Source organism: Heterocephalus glaber, unplaced genomic scaffold, assembly GCF_053883595.1.
Source record: "Heterocephalus glaber isolate CG9 unplaced genomic scaffold, H.glaber_assembly_v1.0 deba00000818, whole genome shotgun sequence".
In the NCBI taxonomy this organism is placed as follows: domain Eukaryota; kingdom Metazoa; phylum Chordata; class Mammalia; order Rodentia; family Bathyergidae; genus Heterocephalus; species Heterocephalus glaber.
In genome coordinates this window covers 1,623,431-1,642,814 of record NW_028258164.1, presented here as the reverse complement: position 1 = coordinate 1,642,814, position 19,384 = coordinate 1,623,431, and the positions used below count along the sequence as shown (strand labels likewise).

Sequence of the window (19,384 nt, the reverse complement as noted above, 5' to 3'; positions counted from 1 at the left end):
CCAGTACCCCATAAATTTGTACAATTGAAATACTAAGAATAAAAGATTTATAGTAAGTTGGGGAGACAGTATAATTTGATAGTTTAATAAGTGCTGTGATGCAGGTATGCACATGATACTTTGCACAGTTACCAAATAATTTCTTTGGTCCCATAAATATGTACAAAGCACCCATAGTAGTTATGCACACACACAAAAAAGATCCAAGCCAAAGAAGAAAATCATGGAGAGTTTCCCAGAGGCCCATTGCTTCAATAATCCATTGGCTCACTTGGGACTTCCTAAGCATCCCACCCAGGCCTCTCCAGTTGCCTTCAAAGTGCCCATGGCAGAGTGTCTGCTATGCTTTTTCCCTGATCCAGTTCCTCATCTGGAACCCTTTTTTCTTCTTTTAATACCCCAACTCTCGTGTTCTAACCTGCATGTACCTCTTTCTCTTCTGTGATTTCCCCAGGATTCCTCTGCCCCTTCTTGAAGTCATGTAGAATGTAACACTTTACTAATGGCACAACTTTGACATTATTTAAATGAGTATACAGGGTGGTCAAAAACAGCTGAGATTATATAGAGGTGTGTGTAGTGAAGACCATCTCTACAGCAACCCTATTCCCATTCCTGTCTCTGGAAGGAAGTCCTGTCACGATTTGGTGTGTATCCAGCCAGAGCTTTCTCTTGACATTTATACACAAACGTGTATGAATCATCTTCCACATTGTGGAATTACCTATGAAGCTTATACTTGGACAGATATTCATGTCAGTAAATAAAAAATGTAACTCATTCTTCTCAATGTCAAACTAAGTTGGCATTTATTTTCTAACATCCCACCATTAAAAAAACAAACCTGCCAAGCATGTTTAATATATCTTCGTGTATATATTATGACCACTTCTATGGATAAATTTGTAGATGTCAAATTCCCACGTCAAAGCATAGGTATATTTAAAGTATTGGCAGATACTGCCAAACTGTCCTCCAGACAGGCTCCCCAGGTTAGACTCTCACAGAGTCCTTGGACCCTCATCTAAGTGGCATTTTGATCTTTAGTAGATGGGAACATAATCTCCTTGGGGCAGAGACTCTTGTCTTTTACACTTAAATATCCTCGGTGACCTCTGGTACAGAGCAGCACTTGGTACATGGAAAAGGTTCAATGACTATTTGTGGAAATAAACTTGTAGGTGTAAAGCATGAGTTTCTCCTAGAGAGAAAGAAAGGGCCATTTGGTCTTTGTGGAAGATTGCTTGATTCTGTCACCATAAGTCTGATCCTATTTCTAGTCCCTAAGTGCACAGTATTGATACATGCTTTCTTAAAATGAAAGATCTTAGGTATAGTGTTCTCAGGAGTCAGTAGAAAGTTCTGAGCATAAAGGCCCCTGGACTAGGGCTGGGTTGTATATAGTAAAAGGCCTGGAGCTCTAGGGCTTCCTCTTGGCACTGTTGGAATCCCAATGGCAGGATGTGTGGTTCACAGTAATGAGCCACCAAGCCAGGAAGCCCAAGCAGGAAATGAGATCTGATGCTTAATTACCTTAAAGTACAACATTGGTGCCTTTTAAGTTGGAAGGTCTGGGTTAAAACTCCAATTCCATGATCTTTGGCACTCACTCTTTCAGAAATTTCTTCTACTCTGCTGTGTTGTGAGAATTAAGACTGAGCAGGAGAGGAAAACATCACAATGCTTGGAACAAAGTGAGAGCCTTTTAGCACTGAGCTGGGCACAAGGGACTAATTGGGGTGATTTTTCACAAGACTTATTGAGGAACATCACTTTACAGCCAACTTTGGATCATCGTCTTGTCCAGTTAATGAACATGCATTTCAAATCCACCTCCTCAGAAAAGTGAGTCTGGAAACCAAGGTAACTATTTTTCACTTTACTGTTTTTAGAGCTATTAGTTTTCTATATTCTTGACTCAAAAATTTCATACAGATGCTGTCTTAGTCCATTCAGGCTGCTATGATAAAGTACTAGAGACTGAGGGACTTAAAACAACACAGATTTATTTCCCACAGTTCTGGAGCTGGGAAGCCCACGATCAGGGCATCAGCAGGCTCAGTGTCTAATGAGGACCATGCTCTGGTTCATCTTCTAGCCATGTCTGCCCTTTGTGGAGAGGCAAGGCAGCTGTCTGGAACCTCTTTTATGAGGACTCCACTGCCATGGCCTATCATGGTCTCGTGGCCACCTCCTCACACCATCACACTGGGGTTAGGATTTCAACATATGAATTTTGTGAGGACACAGATGTTAAGAGCAGAGCAGATGGCATGGTGAAGGCATTATAAGGGGCAGATGTAATTACTGGAGTGGATAAGATGTTTCTCTGTGTGTAAATGCGGGGACCACACTTTGGGAGACACAGTGACTGTGGTTAAGCATTCAGGAAAGAGGGCACTGAGCACCGAGAGCAGCTTGGGTCCCTGGCTAAGCCATTCCCAGAGAGGCTAACTGGCAGGCTGGAGGCCGCCAAAGCAAATGGTATTTGAATGTCACCGAAACACAAAGTCCCTCATGATATTTTCATTTGCTCCGTCTCACCTTGGCTCCTGGACTTCCTTCATCCTGTCCTTTCTTCTTATCGTCACCTGGCAATTTGAGGCTCATTGCCAAAGCATCCCATAAGGCTTCTCATCTCTTTCTGGTGTGGCATTTTTCTATTAAAGTTTCCTGCTAATTTCTCAGTTTCCCCTCATAGACTTTCAGCACTTTGAAGGTATTATTTTCATATTTTAATCTTTCTTCTGAGCCTACAGCTTTGTAATAAGTAGTTTTTCAGCAATACTTTATTTTTAGTTTATTTAATTATTTATTTTGGGTTTTTTTTTGAGACAAGGTCTTGCTATGTAGTTCAGGCTGGCCTTGAACTCATTGTGAAGCCCAGGCTGGTCGTGAACTCATGGTGATCCTCTTGCCTCAGCCTCTTGAGTGCTAGGATTACAGGGATATGCCACCATGCCTAGATCCAGCAATACTTTTAAAAAATAAGTAAAAAGAAGGAAACATTGCTGGATAAGGGTGGGTGGATTTTTGGCTGGCCCAATTACTTTCCCAAAGGGTACTGAAGATGTTCAAAGCCTGGTTTTTTCATAAGGCAATTCTCACTTAAAATTACTGTTACAAATAGAGAATATATATGTGTCAAGAATTTTATTCCACTAATTAGTGATGGAAACAGCAAAATGGTAAAGCTGATTTTAACAAGCTTTGAGGAATTGGTATTTGTCTTTTTAAGAAAAGAAAGAACAATCTCATTGTTTGGATACAAAACTGGCTAAGGTTCTCCTTAGCTTTAACCTTTGGGATTTTCTTTTCTATGGGGTAGAAGTCATTTGCATTTCCATGAAGCAAAAATACACAAAAAATAGAAATTTGCAGAATTAAAGCCTTTAATTACTAATAGAAAGTAAAGTTAAACAACGGTTCATTTTTCTAGAAAATGAAATAATCCGTGATGGCACCTGATAAATAATGGCTCAGGATGACATTGGAAGGATTTATAATCCTTCTCTGGGCTTTACTTGTAGATTGCAGATGGGTTTTCTATCCCAATTTTCAGTGCTTTTTACTCTGTCCTGTCATTCTGGAACAATCTCCTCCATACCCAAGGCTTGCCATTGATTCTCAAATTTATAACTTTTGTCCAGATCTTTCTTCATAGCACTCAACCTGCATGTTAAGGGCTCTTACTGACTGGCAGTGTGCCTCTGGGAGTATTAACCTCTCTGTTCCCCTGTTTCCTCTGGTATAAGGTGGGATTTTTAATATCTACCACATAGGACAACTATAAAGATTAAATTTATATATGCAAAGTGCTTTGAAGAATCCCTGACCTCTAGCATGGCATAGTGTTTACTGTTATCATTAATCTCAGCAACTGTATGTGGAAGTCTCAGTGATATACAAATAATGCCTGTCTGAAATTAAACTTATCTTATTCTGTCCCCAAACCTGCTCTGCCTCCAGTGTCCGCTGTCACAATCAAGGGTGCCGTCATTCATGTTGTGGAAATGAGAAGGTAAGGGCCATCTTTTTTTACCTCTTACTCCTCCAATCCAAGCTAGCAATAAGTCTTGTCTATTTCGGTCCTAAGGACTTCTTGAGTCCATCAGTTCCTCTCCATCTCCTCTGCCCAAACTGCTCTCATCTCTGCCTTAAATACTGCCATTTCCTCTTCCTGGTTTCCCCATAAGCATTCTTGGCTCTCTCCAAATCAGTTTTCACCCTGAATGATCATTTAAGAATGAAAATCTTACCAAGCTGCTCGCTCAGACCTTTACAAAGCTCCACTGTTTTCTAGTAAAGACCCAACTTCTAAAGCTGCCCTTTCCATGCACCAACTCCTTCAGTATCTGTGTACGGAAAATATTGGCCTTCACTTGGCTTCTGCCTGTGCCATGTCCTCTGCCTGGACTGTGCCCTACCCCCATTGACTTCCAGCTCAAACAGCACCCTCTCAAGCCACTCTCTGGAATCCTCTCAGCATCATTTCTTGGCACTCTGTATCTTCCTGCAAAATATTTATCACCTCTTAGAAATACACATTTATGTATGCCACTGTATACTCAATTTCTACCACTAAGCCAGAGGCTCCATGGAAGTAGGATCATTGCTATTTGTCTCATTCATTGTATCTCCAGTGCTCTTCAAGGATCCCACTTTCAGGTCATGTTTAATATGCTTTTAACGAGTAAGCAGAAGAATCTAGAGGACAGACTCTGGGTGTTCTCCAGGATTCTTTGCCCTGTTCAACATGTTTATTAGTGATTTGGGTGAAATCATACAGATGCACTCCTTGTAATAAGTGTTAGCTTCCCTTCCAATGCCAAGCTTTTAGCAGTCAGTGAACCAGTGGTGCTGGTGGGAACCATACATGGCTGATCCTGGTGTGATGAAATGGGGTATCCTCCTGGGATAAAATATAGTTCCATAGACCCCTGGCTGAAGGCTAGCACATGTGACTTCCTTTGGCCAATAGAATTTTAGTATATGTGGCTCTCGTAGAGTTTTCAAATGAGCTCCCTCAATTTGGCCCAGGTGTTGAGCACTTAGGATTCATTATGGTCCTGTCAGCCTGAACTCAGGATCAAGACATGTGGTGAGCAGCCCTGAACCAACCTGCACTTGGATGCCAAACTCAGCTGAACTGGGTTCCATCAGTAGAGCTTCATGTGATCTTTAGACCTAGGAATGTGAGGATCCATGTTGTCCTTACAAAACTGAGCTCTGGGATAGTTTATTCTACAGCATTATTATGACAAAAATTAACAGATCCTTGCCTCTCCAGAAACTGAGGTGCTCACCCTTTATGCTCTTGATATGAGGCCCTTTGTAGTCAAAGATTCTCCTGGATGCGGCTCTGCCTTGGGATTCCACTATGCGTGGTGGCAGAGAAAGTAGGTGACTGAGTGATAGACAGCTGATACCTGGCCAAGTTTATACTGGAATAGAGCCTTAAGTCTGAGGAACTACTATTCATTGTTACTGTTTGTTTTTACTCCTCTCAGACATGTTCTGGAAACGATTTTCTGAAGGAGAGATGGTGGGGCTGAGCCCTCATCTTCATGGCTGTCTTACACCATGGTGCTTATGTCTTATGCTGTCTTATGCCATTCTTGTTATTTCCTTCTGTAGATTATAATGAGTGGGGAAACTTATCAGAGTAGGGAGAGAGTATCTTCTATGCAGGGTCTGCAGCCCCTAGGAGCCTCGGTTCTGAGTCCAACTTACATAGTTCATCTGAGGAACCCATTCAGGAGAGTTTTAATAGGAAAGCAAAATATACCTCAACCTTCATCTGCCTTCTGTGCAAGGAGAAGCCAGCCTGAATCATTGTCCTAGGCTTCTAGGAACAGAGATGGGTCTGGGGGTAGGGGAAAGAGGAGCAGCATAAAACAAGCAGGATGAGCCAGAGAGTTCTCCTAAGGAGGTCACTGGGGCCTCCTCTAAGTCCTCTGTGGCCTCCCAATAAATAGATGAGCCTTTCTGATATTTTTCCTTCAAAGCCTGCTGGCTTTCTTTGGCAACCCTTTCATTTCTTTCTTCCATATGGTGTGTGAAAGGAAAGAGGAAGAAATGGGGATATCCCTGACAATATAAGAAACATTTCACTTACATTTGGGAAGAGGGAGTAAATAGCAACTTTCAGAGCGGTAGGAATACAGCCTGATATTTAGCCCTGCGTCTCTGTCTTTGTTTTTCCTGGAGTCTCAGGATACTAACATAGTTCAACTAAAGAGATGAGTTCCTTGCATGACCTAAGAAATGTGTAAGTTAATAGGAAAGGAGGGGAGGGCAAACAGGAGCAATAGCCTGTGCCAGACACTCTAACAAGTGGTTTATGGGTCGTGCCTCACTCAGTTTTCACAGGAGTCCTTTGGTGACCTCCCTAACATAGAAACAAGGAAACTGAGGTAAAGAGAAGTCTGACAACTTGCTCAAGTTCTCACACTGTTACTTGGGTAATTGGGGGGGGGGGGCCCAGGTAAAGTAGGATTAGAACCCAGATCTATCTATAGAAAGAGGATGAATGTTATTCAGGCTCACTCTGTACACGTGTTCAAATGTTAGGTGATACAAGTGTCAACAAGGGACCCTCACTTCCCCAGTGGCTTCCCTGCTGACTTACACTGGTGCCTAAATTTCAGATACTACTATTCTTCTCTCATTAAACCCATGCCTGTCAAATGAAGGCATGCCCTATCCACAAGACAAAGTGATCTGCCCACAGTACTCTGGCAAAGCAGCATGGTACACTGCTCAAGAACAGGAGTTTCTCTCCAATGTTAGAAAGAAGTTTTATCAAAACAAACGCTAATGTTTTATAAAATGAAAATCTGAACTTGTTTAAAAGCTAAATTGTGAGAGATTTCTTGGTTCTTATTTTTTTTTATTATTCTTAAGTTCTTTTACTGGTACATTTTAGGTATACAATACATTTACCTTTATCATTTGTACCTGTACATGATGTATCTTGATTCTTATTTTTTCCCCATTACCTGTGCACCCTACACCTGCTCCTCCCTTCCCTATTTACATAGACTTTGTTTCCATTTTTTTCTTTTCTCATAATTTTTTCTTTCCCTTCTTTCCTTTCCCCTTCCCCTACCTTCACCCTACCTCTTTGGACCTTTTTTCCTATTTCAAATTATCAGTTATTCATTTTAATCATTTTAACCCTTATTTACACTTTCAGTTTCTCACACTAGAGAAGCTATTTGGTATTTATATATGAGTATCCTATTTATTTCACTTATGAGTATGGCTTCAATATGCATCCATTTAGCTATAAATGTCTCTAGTTTCTCATTCTTCATGGCTGAGTACTATTCCATTTTATAAAAAAACCACATCTTCTTTATCCAGTTTCCAGTTGATGGGCATTTGGGCCGTTTCCAAGCTTCAGCTATTACAAACTGTGCCGCTATAAACATGGGTGCACATATTTCACTGTGATATGATTCTTTTAATTCTTTTGGGAAGATACCCACTAGGGAATAGCTGGGTCAAATGGGCCCTCTAGCCCTAGTTCTTTGAGGTATCTCCATACTGATTTCCACAGTGGTTGCACCAGTCTGCACTCCCACCAGCAGTGGAGAAGGGTTCCTTTCTCCCCACAGCCTTGCCAGCATTTGTTATTGGTTGATTTCTTGATAGCAGCCATTCTTTCTGGGGTGAGGTAGAATCTCAGCGTTGTTTTCATCTGCATCTCTCGAATGACCAGTGATGTTGAACAATTTTTCATATATTTATTTGCTGCTTTTACTTCTTTGTCTGAGAAATGTCTGTTCATTTCAGATGCCCATTTTTGAATTGGGTCTTTGAATTTGGGAGGTCTGATTTTTTTCAGTTCTTTATATATTCTAGATAGTAGTCCTTTGAGGTACAGTTGCTAAAAATTTTTTCCCACATTGTAGGTTGTCTGTTAGCTCTGTTGGTGGTTTCTCTTGCAGTGCAGAAGCTTTTTAATAAGATGAGATCCCAGTTGTTGATTCTTTGTGTTAGTTCCCGTGCTACTGAGGTTTTCTTCATAAAGTCTTTTCCTATGCCAATGTCTTCAAGAGTTCTCCCTAACTTATCTTCTAGCAATTATACTGTTTCTTTCTTGATATTTAGCTCTTTAATCCACTTTGATCTTATTTTAGTGCATGGTGATAGGTATGGGTCTAGTTTTAACCTTTGGCAGGTTGAAATTCAGTTTTTCCAACACCATGTATTAAATAGGCTATCTTTCCTCCAATGATGGTGATTGGCTCATTTGTCAAAGATGAGGTGGCTGAGCATGTCTGGAGTTGCTTTTGCATCTTCTAATCTATTCCACTGATCCTCAGGTCTGTTCTTTTGCCAGTACCATGCTGTTTTTTCACAGTAGCTTTGTAGTATAGTTTCAAGTTGGGGATTGTGATACTCCCAGCCATGTCTCTCTTGCTTAGAATTGCTTTAGCTATTCTAGGTCTCTTCTTGTTCCAAATGAATTTTTGGATTGTTTTCTCTAGTTCTGTGAAGTATATTGTTTGAATTTCAATCGGTATTGCAATAAATCTATATATTAATTTTGGAAGTATAGCCATTTTCACTATATTGATTCTTCCTACCCAGGAACAAGGGATATCTTTCCATTTTCTTATACCCTCTTCAATCTTCTTCAGAGTGCTGTAGTTTTCAGTGTAGAGGTCTTTTGCTTCCTTTGTTAGATTGATTCCTAGATATTTCATTTTTTTGGATGCTATTGTAAAAGGAATTGTTTCCCTAATTTCTCTCTCAGTGAGTCTGTTATTTGTGTACAAGAAGGCTATTGTTTTTTGAGTGTTGAGCTTGTATCCAGCTACTCTACTGAATCTGTCAGTTAAGTCTAGAAGTCTTCTGGTGGAGTTTTTTGGGTCTTCTATGTAAAGTATCATATCATCAGCAAATAATGACAGTTTAACTTCTTCCTGTCCTATCTTTATTCCTTTTATTTCTTTCTCTTTTCTAATTGCTGTGGCTAATGTTTCCAGAACTATACTGAACAGGAGTGGTGATAGTGGGCATCCTTGTCTTGTTCCTGATTTTATCTTGAAAGTTTTCAGTTTTTGACCATTTAGTATGATGTTGGCTGTTGTTTTTTCATAGATAGCCTTAATCAGGTTAAGATAAAGACCTTCTATTCCAATTTTCTGTAGGGTTTTTATCATGATTGGGTGCTGGATTTTGTTGAATGCTTTTTCTGCATCTATTGAGATGATCATATGGTTTTTGTCCTTGACTCTGTTAATATGGTGTATTACATTTATTGATTTATGAATGTTGAACCATCCTTGCATCCCTGGGATAAATCCAACTTGGTCTGGGTGTATGATCTTCTTGATGACACTCTGTATTCTGTTTGCCAGTATCTTGCTGAGGATTTTTGCATCTATGTTCATTAGGGAGATTGGCCTGTAGTTCTCTTTTGGGGTTGGGTCTTTCCCTGGTTTTGGAATCAAAGTAACTCTTGCTTCCAGGAATGAATTTGGAAGTATTGCTTCCCTTTCAATTTCCTTGATGAGTTTAAAGAGTAATGGCATTAATTCTTCTTTAAGTGTCTTGTCAAATTCAGCAGAGAAGCCATCCGGACCTGGGAATTTCTTTGTTGGTAAATATTTTATTACATTTTCAATTTCACTCATTGTAATTGGGGTGTTTAGAATTTCTATATCTTCTTCATTTAACTTTGGCAATTTGTATGTATCTAGGAATCTGCCCATTTCTTCTGTGTTTTCCATTTTATTGGAGTAGAGGTTCTCAAAATAGGTATGATGATCCTCTGGATTTCTGTTGGATTTGTTGTGACTTCACCTTTTTCATTTCTAATTGCATGGATTTGAGACTTTCTTTCCTTTTTTGATAAGGTTGGCTAAAGGTTTATCAAATTTATTCTTTTGAAAAACTAACTCTTCATTGATTTTTCTGTATCATTCTCTTAGTCTCCATTGCATTGATTTCTGCTCTGATCTTTATAATTTCCTCTCTTGTATGAGCTTTGGATTTGTTATGTTCTTCTCTTTCTAGGAGGTTGAGGTTCTGCATTAGGTTATTTATTTGAGTTCTCTCTGTTTTCCTAATATACGTATTCATTGCCATGAATTTCCCACATATAACTGCTTTCATTGTGTCCCATAGATTCCTGTATGTTGTACTGGCATTTTCATTTACTTGTAGAAACTGTTTAATTTCTTCTTTAATTTCCTCTGTGACCCATGGTTGTTCAGGAGAGTGTTATTCAGTTTCCATGTGTTGGGGGGGGGGTTGGTGTTTCTTATGTTATTGACCTCCAGTTTTATTGCACTATAGTCTGATAATATACAGGGGGTAACTTCAATTCTTTTGCATTTACTTAGACATGTCCTATGAGCTAGCATGTGGTCTATTTTGGAGAATGACCCATGTGCAGCTGAAAAGAATGTGTATTCTGATTTTGTGGGGTGGAACACTCTTTAAACATCTATTAAGTCCATTTGTTCAGTAACTTGGCTCAGTTCTAGAATTTCCTTGTTAACTTTTTGTCTAGATGATCTGTCTTTTTGTGATAGTGGAGTCTTGAGGTCCTCCACTACAATTGTGTTAGTGCTTATTTGGTTTTTCATGTCCATTAATATTTGTTTTGTATAGTTGGGGGTATTCATATTTGTTGCATATATATTTAGGATTGTCATCTCTTCCTCTTGGATTGTTCCCTTCACAATGATGTAGTGACTATCTTTGTCTCTCTTAATTAGTTTTGGTTTTAACTCTACTTTATCTGCAAATAAAATTGCTACCCCTGCTTTTGTCTGGGTTCCTGTCATGTGGAGAACTGTTTTCCATCCTTTTACTTTCAGTCTATGAATTTATTTTTGAGTTAGGTGTGTTTCTTGTATACAACATATTGCTGGATTTTGCTTCTTAATCCATTCTGCCAGTGTATTTCTTTTGATTGTTGAATTGAGGCCATTAACATTGATGGTTATAATTGGTAGATATTCATTCATCCTTGTCATGATGTTTTTCTTTTGTTGGTTCTTTTATTTATTTTTCCCCCTTTCCCTTTAGCTTCTTACCTTGCCTGGTGGCTTCCCTCTGTTGGGCCTCATGGAGTTGTGACCTTCATTGCTTTTTTCTAACATATTGTTTAGAGCTGCTTGGAGTTCTGGTTTGGTATTCATGAAATTTCTCAGGTGTTCTTTGTCGTGGAAGTATCTAACTTCCCCATCGATTTTGAAAGATAATTTTGCAGCGTACAACAGTCTAGGTTGGAAGTTATTTTCTTTTAGGGCTTGAAATACTTCACTCCAGGCTCTCCTTGAGTTGAGGGTTTGTGTTGAGAAGTCTGCTGTGATTCTGATGGGCTTTCCTTTGTAGGTGATTTGTTTCTTTTCTCAAACTGCCTATAGGATTTTGTTCTTCTGTTGAGTTTCTGGGATCTTGACTGTTATATGTCTAGATGTAGATTTTTTTTTGATCATGGCTTGTTGGAGTTCTATATGCCTCACTTATCTGTATGTCTAATTCTCTACCTCTGTCTGGGAAGTTTTCCACTCTTACTTCTGTGAACAGTTTTTTTATGTCAGTTGTACTTTCTCCTGTTTTTTCATGGAGTCTTGTCAGTCTTATGTTCTTCTTTGCATCATCTAGCAGCTGCTGGATTGATTTCTCATGGTCTCTTACTATTTTTAAGAAATCTCTGTTTTCATGGTCCTTACCTGTGATCCTGTCTTCTATATCTAATATTCTATCTTCATATTCCCTTAATCTGCTGTGGATACTTTCAATGGAGTTTTTAATCTCCTGAATATCTGTTTGAATCTGTTTCATGGGTTTCATTTCTTTCTTATGTTGGGTGATCATGGTTTCCATTTATTTCTTATGCTGGGCATTCATGGCTTCCAGCATGTTTCTGAGCTCATCTATTTTTTTTTATCTGTTTCTGTTCTAGAGCCTCTAATTGTGTCTTTCACTCTGCTCATCATCCCTGTAGATATCTCGGAGATTATTTCTGCTTTGAATTTTTCTAGTGCCTCATTCATCTGTTTTGTTACTTCCTGTGTTGTCAGTTCAGGGTGTCCAGGTGGTTGATTATTGGACTTTTCCCCTTCATTTCCCCCTGCGGTTTTCCCTTGGTGGGGTGGAAGTCTGAGTTTGTGCCTTGCTTAAATGTCTTCTCATTTTTTGTTTTTGGTACTGTCCTTGGTTTAACTCCTGGGTTGATACTTAGAAATTTCTTATTGTAAGTATCTGTGTTGCTTGTAATTAGAACCCTTATGGAATGATTGCTTCTCAGAGGTGTCTTCCAGATATAGCTGGTCTTTAGGTTTTGAGTCTCTAATGACTCTGAGGCTTTCTCATTTTCATTAGACCAGGAAGGACCACTGACTAGATCAATAAAAATACCTTAGCCCAAGTGATACAATCAGCAACACCATAGCATCAAGTACATCTTAGAAAATGACATTTTGTGGCAGTTATTAATCTATCACTTTTAACTGTGTGAATTAAATCAAAATTGACCAACCCAACATATGTTTATAGTGAATAAACTCTTCAATATAAAAAACTTTACCTTTCTGGATGGGAAGTTAGAAGGAGTTGTGGAGGGAAGGATAGTTACGTAGAAGAATAGGGGAAGGTTAGCAGTGAGGCTAGAGGACGCAGGTGAAAGAAGGAAAGGGAGAATAATAGAAAAATAGAGAAGAACTCCGAATGAGGACCAAAACAGGGACAAAAAGGGAAGATGAACAAAGTGGGAGAGCAAGAGAGTGAGTGTAAGAGAGAGAGAGAAAGGAAAGAGAAAAAGAAGAGAAAAGAAAAGGAGAGAAAACCAAAAATTTGCAGAGTAGGAAAAAATTAAAGATAAAAGGAGAAAAAACAAACCAATAATACTAACATTGGAAATAAAAAATAAAAGTGAAAATGAAGGGCCTCCTTCAGGGTATGTCTCTGCTGTCACAATAGACAACGTGGGTAGCAGTGAGCAGATATAAGTCAATGAGTCTCAGCAAGCCAGTCACAGACCCATGTGATTCAGTCAGATTTCTGGCTGCAAGTCCCAAATTGAGCTCCCTGTCCTCCTATAGGGTTGAAATCTGCGGGGTTTTACTGCAGGTTCTAGCTGCCCTTTCCCTGAAGATAGTCAAAGTTCCGATGGGAGGTGATGATCCCTCAAACTTACCCAGTACGGTGGTCTGGTGGTCCGGTGTCCCCTGTGTCTTTGTAGTGTGGAGCCAGGTGGTAGTACAGCCAAGAGGCCAGAGGAGCGGGGGCAGGGGGAGGGGGTGAGCGGCAAAGTCGATCATTGCCGGGGGTATGGGCTGGATGGGGCAGGTTCCTGGCGACCGGGGACCCCTCTGTAGCCTGTGGTTCATATTTTTCTGCCTTCCCCTGCCCTCCCTTCAACCCCTCCATCCCTCCCTATTTACAAAGACTTTGTTTCCATTTTTCCATTTTCTCATATTAATTCCATTCCCTTTCCTTTCCCCTACCCTGTCCACTTCTCCTTCCCCTTTTTGCCCTTTTTCTTCCTATTTCACATTATTATATGTTTTAGTCCTTATTACACTTTCAGTTTCTCACACCAAAGAAACTATTCAGTATTTACACATCTGTGTCCTATTTATTTCACTTAAGAGTATTGCCTCAATGTGCATCCACTTAGCTATAAATGTCTGTAACTTCTCATTTTTTTGTGGCTGAGTAATACTCCATTTTATTAAAAAACCACATTTTCTTTATCCAGTCTCCAGTTGATGGGCATTTGGGCTGCTTCCAAGTTTTAGGTATTACAAATTGTGCTGCTATGAACATGGGTGCACATATATCACTGTGGTATGATTCTTTTAATTCTTTGGGGACGATCCCCCGCATTGGAATAGCAGGGTCAAATGGGACTTCCAGTCCTAGTTCTTTGAGGTATCTCCATACTGATTTCCACAGTGGTTGCACCAGTCTACACTCCCACCAGCTGTGGAGCAGGGTTCCTCTTTCCCCACAGCTCCACCAGCATTTGTTATTGGTTGATTTCTTGATAGCAGCCATTCTTTCTGGGTTGAGGTGGAATCTCGGCCTTGTTTTCATTTGCATCTCTCGACTGACCAGTGATGTAGAACATTTTTTGATATGTTTATTTGCTATTTCTCCTTTTTTGTTTGAGAAATGTCTGTTCATTTCAGATGCCCATTTTTGGATTGGTTCTTTAAATTTGGGAGGTCTGATCTTTTTAAGTTCTTTATAGATTTGAGATAGTAGGCCTTTGTCTGAAGAACAGCATTTGAAGATTTTTTCCACATTGTGGATTGTCTCTTCACACTGCTGGTGGTTTCTCTTGCTATGAAGAAGCTTTTTAATAAAAAAGAAGAGATCCCACTTATTGATTGTTTGTGCTAGTTCACGGGCAACCGAGGTTTTGTTCATAAAATATTTTCATACACCAGTGTCTTCAAGACTTCTGCCTAACTTCTGTTCCAGTCGGTTCAGTGTTCCTATTTTAATATTTAGATCTTTAATCCATTTCAATTTTAGTTTAGTGTATGGTGAGAGATATAGGTCTAGTTTTTTATGTATTTATTTATTTATTTTTTTGGTATTGGGGATCAAACTTGGGTCCTCCGCTTGCGCAGCACATGGCAGAACCACTGACCTAAATCCCCGGCCCTCTAGTTTTAATCTATGGCAAGTTGAAACCCAATTTTTCAAGCACCATTTATTAAACAGACAATCTTTCCTCTGGTGAGGGTGTTTGGCTCCTTTATTGAAGAAGAGATGACTGAGTGTGTCTGGAGTTGTTTCTGCATCTTTTAATCTGTTCCACTGGTCCTCAGGTCTATTTCTTTGCCAGTACCATGCTGTCTTTATCACAGTAGCTTTGTAGTAGAGCTTCAAGCTAAGGATGGTGATACCCCCTGCCTGTCTCTGTTACCTAGAATTGCTTTTACTATTCTGGGTCTCTTCTTGTTCCAAATGAATTTTTGGATTGTTTTCTCAAGGTCCATGAAGTATGCTGCTGGGATCTCAATTGGAATTGTATTGAATCTATATAGCAGTTTTGTAAGTATGGCCATTTTCACTATATTGATCCTTCGTACCCAGGAGCAGGGGATGTCTTTCCATTTTCTGATGTCATCTTCATTCTCTCTTTTCAGGGTGCTATAATTTTCAGAGAAGAGGTCTTTGATTTCTTTTGTTAGGGTGATTCCTAGGTATTTCAGTTTTTTGGATGCTATTGTGAAAAGAATTGTTTGCCCTATTTCTCTCTCAGTGAGTCTGTTGTTTGTGTAGGGGAAAGCTATTGATTTTTGTGTTGACCTTGTATCTAGGTACTCTACTGAATTTGGCTATTAAGTCTAGAAGACTTTTGGTGGAGTTCTTGGGGTCTTCTATATAGAGTATTATGTCATCTGCAGATAATGACAATTTGACTTCTTCATTACCTATCTTTATTCCTTTTATTTCTTTCTCTTGTCTAATTGCCATGGCTATTGTTTCCAAAACTATATTGAACAAGAGTGGTGATAGTGGACATCCTTGTCTTGTTCCTGACTTTAGTGTGAAGGATTTCAGTTTTTGACCAATTAGTATGACATTGGCTGTTGGTTTTTCATAGATGGCTTCTATCAGTTTGAGGTAGAGACCATGTATTCTAATTTTTATAGGGTTTTTATCATAAATGCATGTTGGATTTTGTCAAATGCTTTTTCTGCATCTATGGAGAGAATCATATGGTTTTTGTCCTTGGCTCTATTGCTATAGTGTATTACATTGATTGATCTGTGTATGTTGAACCATCCCTGCATCCCTGGGATGAGTCCCACTTGTTCAGGGTGTATGATCTTCTTGATGATCTTCTGCATTCTGTTTGCCAGTATGTTATTAAGGATTTTTGCATCTGTGTTCATTAGTGAGATTGGCTTATAGTTCTCTTTTTCAGTTGGGTCTTTCTCTGCTTTGGGGATCATGCTTGATTACAGGAATGAATTTGGGAGTATTGCTTCTCTTTCAATTTCATTGAAGAGTTTAAACAATAGTGGCAGTAGTTCCTCTCTAATGTCTTGTAGAATTCTGCAGTGAAGCCATCAGGACCCGGGCTTTCCTTAGTTGGTAAGTTTTTAATTACATTTTCAATTTCATTGATTGATATTGGGTTGTTCAGAATTTTTAGGTCTTCTTCATTCAACTTTGGTAATTCATCTGTATCTAGGAATCTGTTCATTTCTTCTGTGTTTTCCATCTTATTGGTGTATAGATTCTTGAAGTATGTATTGATGATCCTCTGTATTTCTGCTGGGTCTGTTGTAATTTCACCCTTTTCATTCTTAATTGCATGGATTTGGGCCTTTTTTTCCCTTTTTCTGATAAGGTTGGCTAAAGGTTTGTCAATTTTGTTTACTCTGTTGAAGAACCAACTCTTGGCTTCATTAATTTTTTGTATCGTTCTCTTAGTTTCCATTGAATTGATTTCTGTCCTGATCTTTATAATTTCCTCCCTTGTATGAGCTTTGTGTTTGTCCTGCTCTTCTTTTTCTAGAAGCTTGAGGTTCAGCATCAGGTTGTTTAATTGGGCTCATTCTGTTTTCCTAATATGCATATTCACTGCTATGAATTTCCCTCGTAAGACTGCGTCCATTGTGTCCCATAGATTCTGATATGTTTTATTGTCATTGTCATTTAATTGAAGGAACTGTCTGATTTCTTCTTTAATTTCCTCTGTGACCCATTGGTTATTCAGAAGTGTGTTGTTCAATTTCCACGTATTTATGAAATTTTTGCACTTTCTTTTGCTATTGATCTCTAATTTCATCACACTATGGTCTGATAATATTCAGGGGATAACTTCAATTCCTTTGCACTTACTTAAACATGTTCTATGTGTATGTGATCTTTTTTGGAGAATGACCCATGTGCAGCTGAAAAGAATATATATTCTGATTTTGTGGGGTGGAAGACTGTAAACATCTGTTAAGTTCATTTGTTCAAGAGTTCGATTGAGTTCTAGTATTTCATTACTTATTTTTTGTCTAGTTGATCTATCTATTTGTGACAGTGGAGTATTGAGGTCCCCCACTACTATTGTATTAGTGCATATATGACTTTTCATGTCCGTTAGTATTTGTTTTATATAGTTGGGTGCACTAGTGTTTGGTGCATAGATATTTATAATTGTCATCTCTTCCTGTTGGATTGTTCCCTTTACAAGGATGTAGTGTCCTTCTTTGTCTCTCTTAATCAGTGTTGGTTTGAAATCCACTTGGTCTGCCAAGAGGATAGCTACTCCTGCTTTCTTTTTTCAGGTTCCCGTCACTTGGAGTATTGTTTTCCACCCTTTAACTTTCAGTCTATGAGTTTCATTTTGAATTGTGTTTCTTTTATGCAGCATGTTGTTGGCTTTTGCTTCTTGACCCATTCTGCCAATCTATTTCTTTTGACTGGTGAATTGAGACCATTAACATTGATAGTTATAACTGATACATATTGACCTATCCTTGTCATGACTTTTTCTTTTTTTTGGATTCTCCTCCTTTGCATTTAATTTCTTGTCATGCCAGATGGGTTCATTCTGCTTTGCTTCCTGGAGTTATGATCCTCATTGTCTGTTCCTAGAATATTATCTAAAATTGTTTGGCGTGCTGGTTTGGTATTCACAAAGTTCCTAAGGTGCTCTTTGTCATGAAAGTATCTTCTTTCTCCATCAATTTTGAAAGATAGTTTTGCAGGGTACATCAATCTGGGTTGGAGGCTATTTTCCTTTAGGGCTTGAAATATGTCACTTCAAGCTCTTCTTGCCTTGATGGTTTGTGTTGAGAAGTCTGCTGTGATTCTGATGGGTTTTCCTTGTATGTGATTTGTTTCTTTTCTCTAACTGCTTGTAGAACTTTGTTCTTCTGTTGAGTTTCTGGAATCTTAACAATTATATGCCTATGTGTGGGTTTTTTTTTTTCATAAAGGGTAGTTGGAGTCCTATATGCCTCACTTATCTGTATGTCAAGTTGTTTTCCCCTGCTTGGGAAGTTTTCTGCCATTACTTCTGTGAACAGTTTTTTTATGTCATCTGCCCTCTCTCCTGTTTCATCATTGATGCCATTCAATCTTATGTTATTCTTCTTGGCACCGTCTAGCAGCTGCTGGATTGATTTCTTGTGGTCCCTTACAATTTTGAAGCAATTTTTCTTTCCCTGGTCACTAATTGCAATCTTATCATCTATATCTGAAATTCTGTCCTCCCATTGGCTTATTCTGCTGTGTAGACTTTCAGTGGAGTTTTTGATCTCTTGGAAATCTGTTTGCATCTGTTTTATGGATTCCATTTGTTTCCTATGTTGGGATTCCATCATGTTCCTCAGCTCTTCTGTAGACTTATTAATCATGTCTTGCACTATGTGCACAATCTCTGCTGTTATCTGAGAAATTATTTCTGATTTTATTTTTTCCAGGTCCTGTTTCATTGCCAGTTCAGGGAGTCCAGGTGGTTGAGTATCAGATTGTTTCATCTTGTTGCCCTTTAGGGTTGCTTTAGGTGATCTGGAAGTCTGGTTTTGAGACTTAGTTATATGTCTTCTCATTTCGATGGTGGGGGGGCAGGTGCTGTTAGTGCCCTGGTGGCTGACCTTCTCTGAGGTGGGAGCAGTGGAAAGGTGGCCCAAAAGTCCTTTCTTCTGGGCTGAGAGTGGTGGAATGGCAACCCGGAAGCCTCTTTCTCTGGGCTGGGAATGGTGGAATGGCGGCCCGGAAACTCCTACCTCTGTGCTGGGAGCCATGGAACGGCAGCCTGGAAGCCCCTTCTTCTGGCCTGGGATTGGTGGAACGGTGGCCCGGAAGCCCCTACCTCTGGGCTGAGAGTGGTAGCTGTGAAAGATTTCATATTTGGTTTATTGTGTAGTCCTAGAACCCTAAGCATATGAAGTACTTCGATGTAAGAGTCACTTTGTTGGAAACATTTGAGAGTGCAAGTTTAGGGCACCCTGTCCCTAAGAGCCTCTAGTAAATCAAACACATCCTGATACATTCATATTTAGTGCCAAATACGGTCATGTAAGTACAGCTAATAGCTCACATGTCACCCAGGACAGAGAAAACACTTGAAGTAATGAGACCTTAATGAAACTGAATTCTGGCAGCATAAAAATCATTCTCATTGACTAACAGTGGGTGTGGTAGTTCCCTTTCCATGCTGGACCTGATAACTACAATTAAGAGGAGGAGAGGTTTATTTAGACTCATGGTTTCAAAGGATTCAGTCCATGATCTGCTAGTTCCAAGGCAGAAACATCATGGTAGAAGGAAGCAGTTGAGGAAAGCTTATTACTTCATGGCAGGCAGGAAGCAAACAGACAGGGAAAGAGCTCAAGAAGAGATATGCCCTTCAAAGTCATGTCTTCAGGAACCCACTTCCTTCATC

General features: G+C 39.4%; 1 long non-coding RNA gene across 2 annotated transcripts in view; it reads left to right on the top strand.

The window, feature by feature from the left end:
• Positions 1–19,384, top strand: part of LOC147828926 (uncharacterized) — a 214,815-nt gene that overhangs the window by 81,106 nt on the left and 114,325 nt on the right. For both annotated transcript variants that reach the window (XR_015449934.1, XR_015449935.1), the window contains exons 3-4: positions 1,781–1,863; positions 3,970–4,021. This is a non-coding gene — a long non-coding RNA (uncharacterized LOC147828926). The remainder of the gene's footprint in view (positions 1–1,780; positions 1,864–3,969; positions 4,022–19,384) is intronic.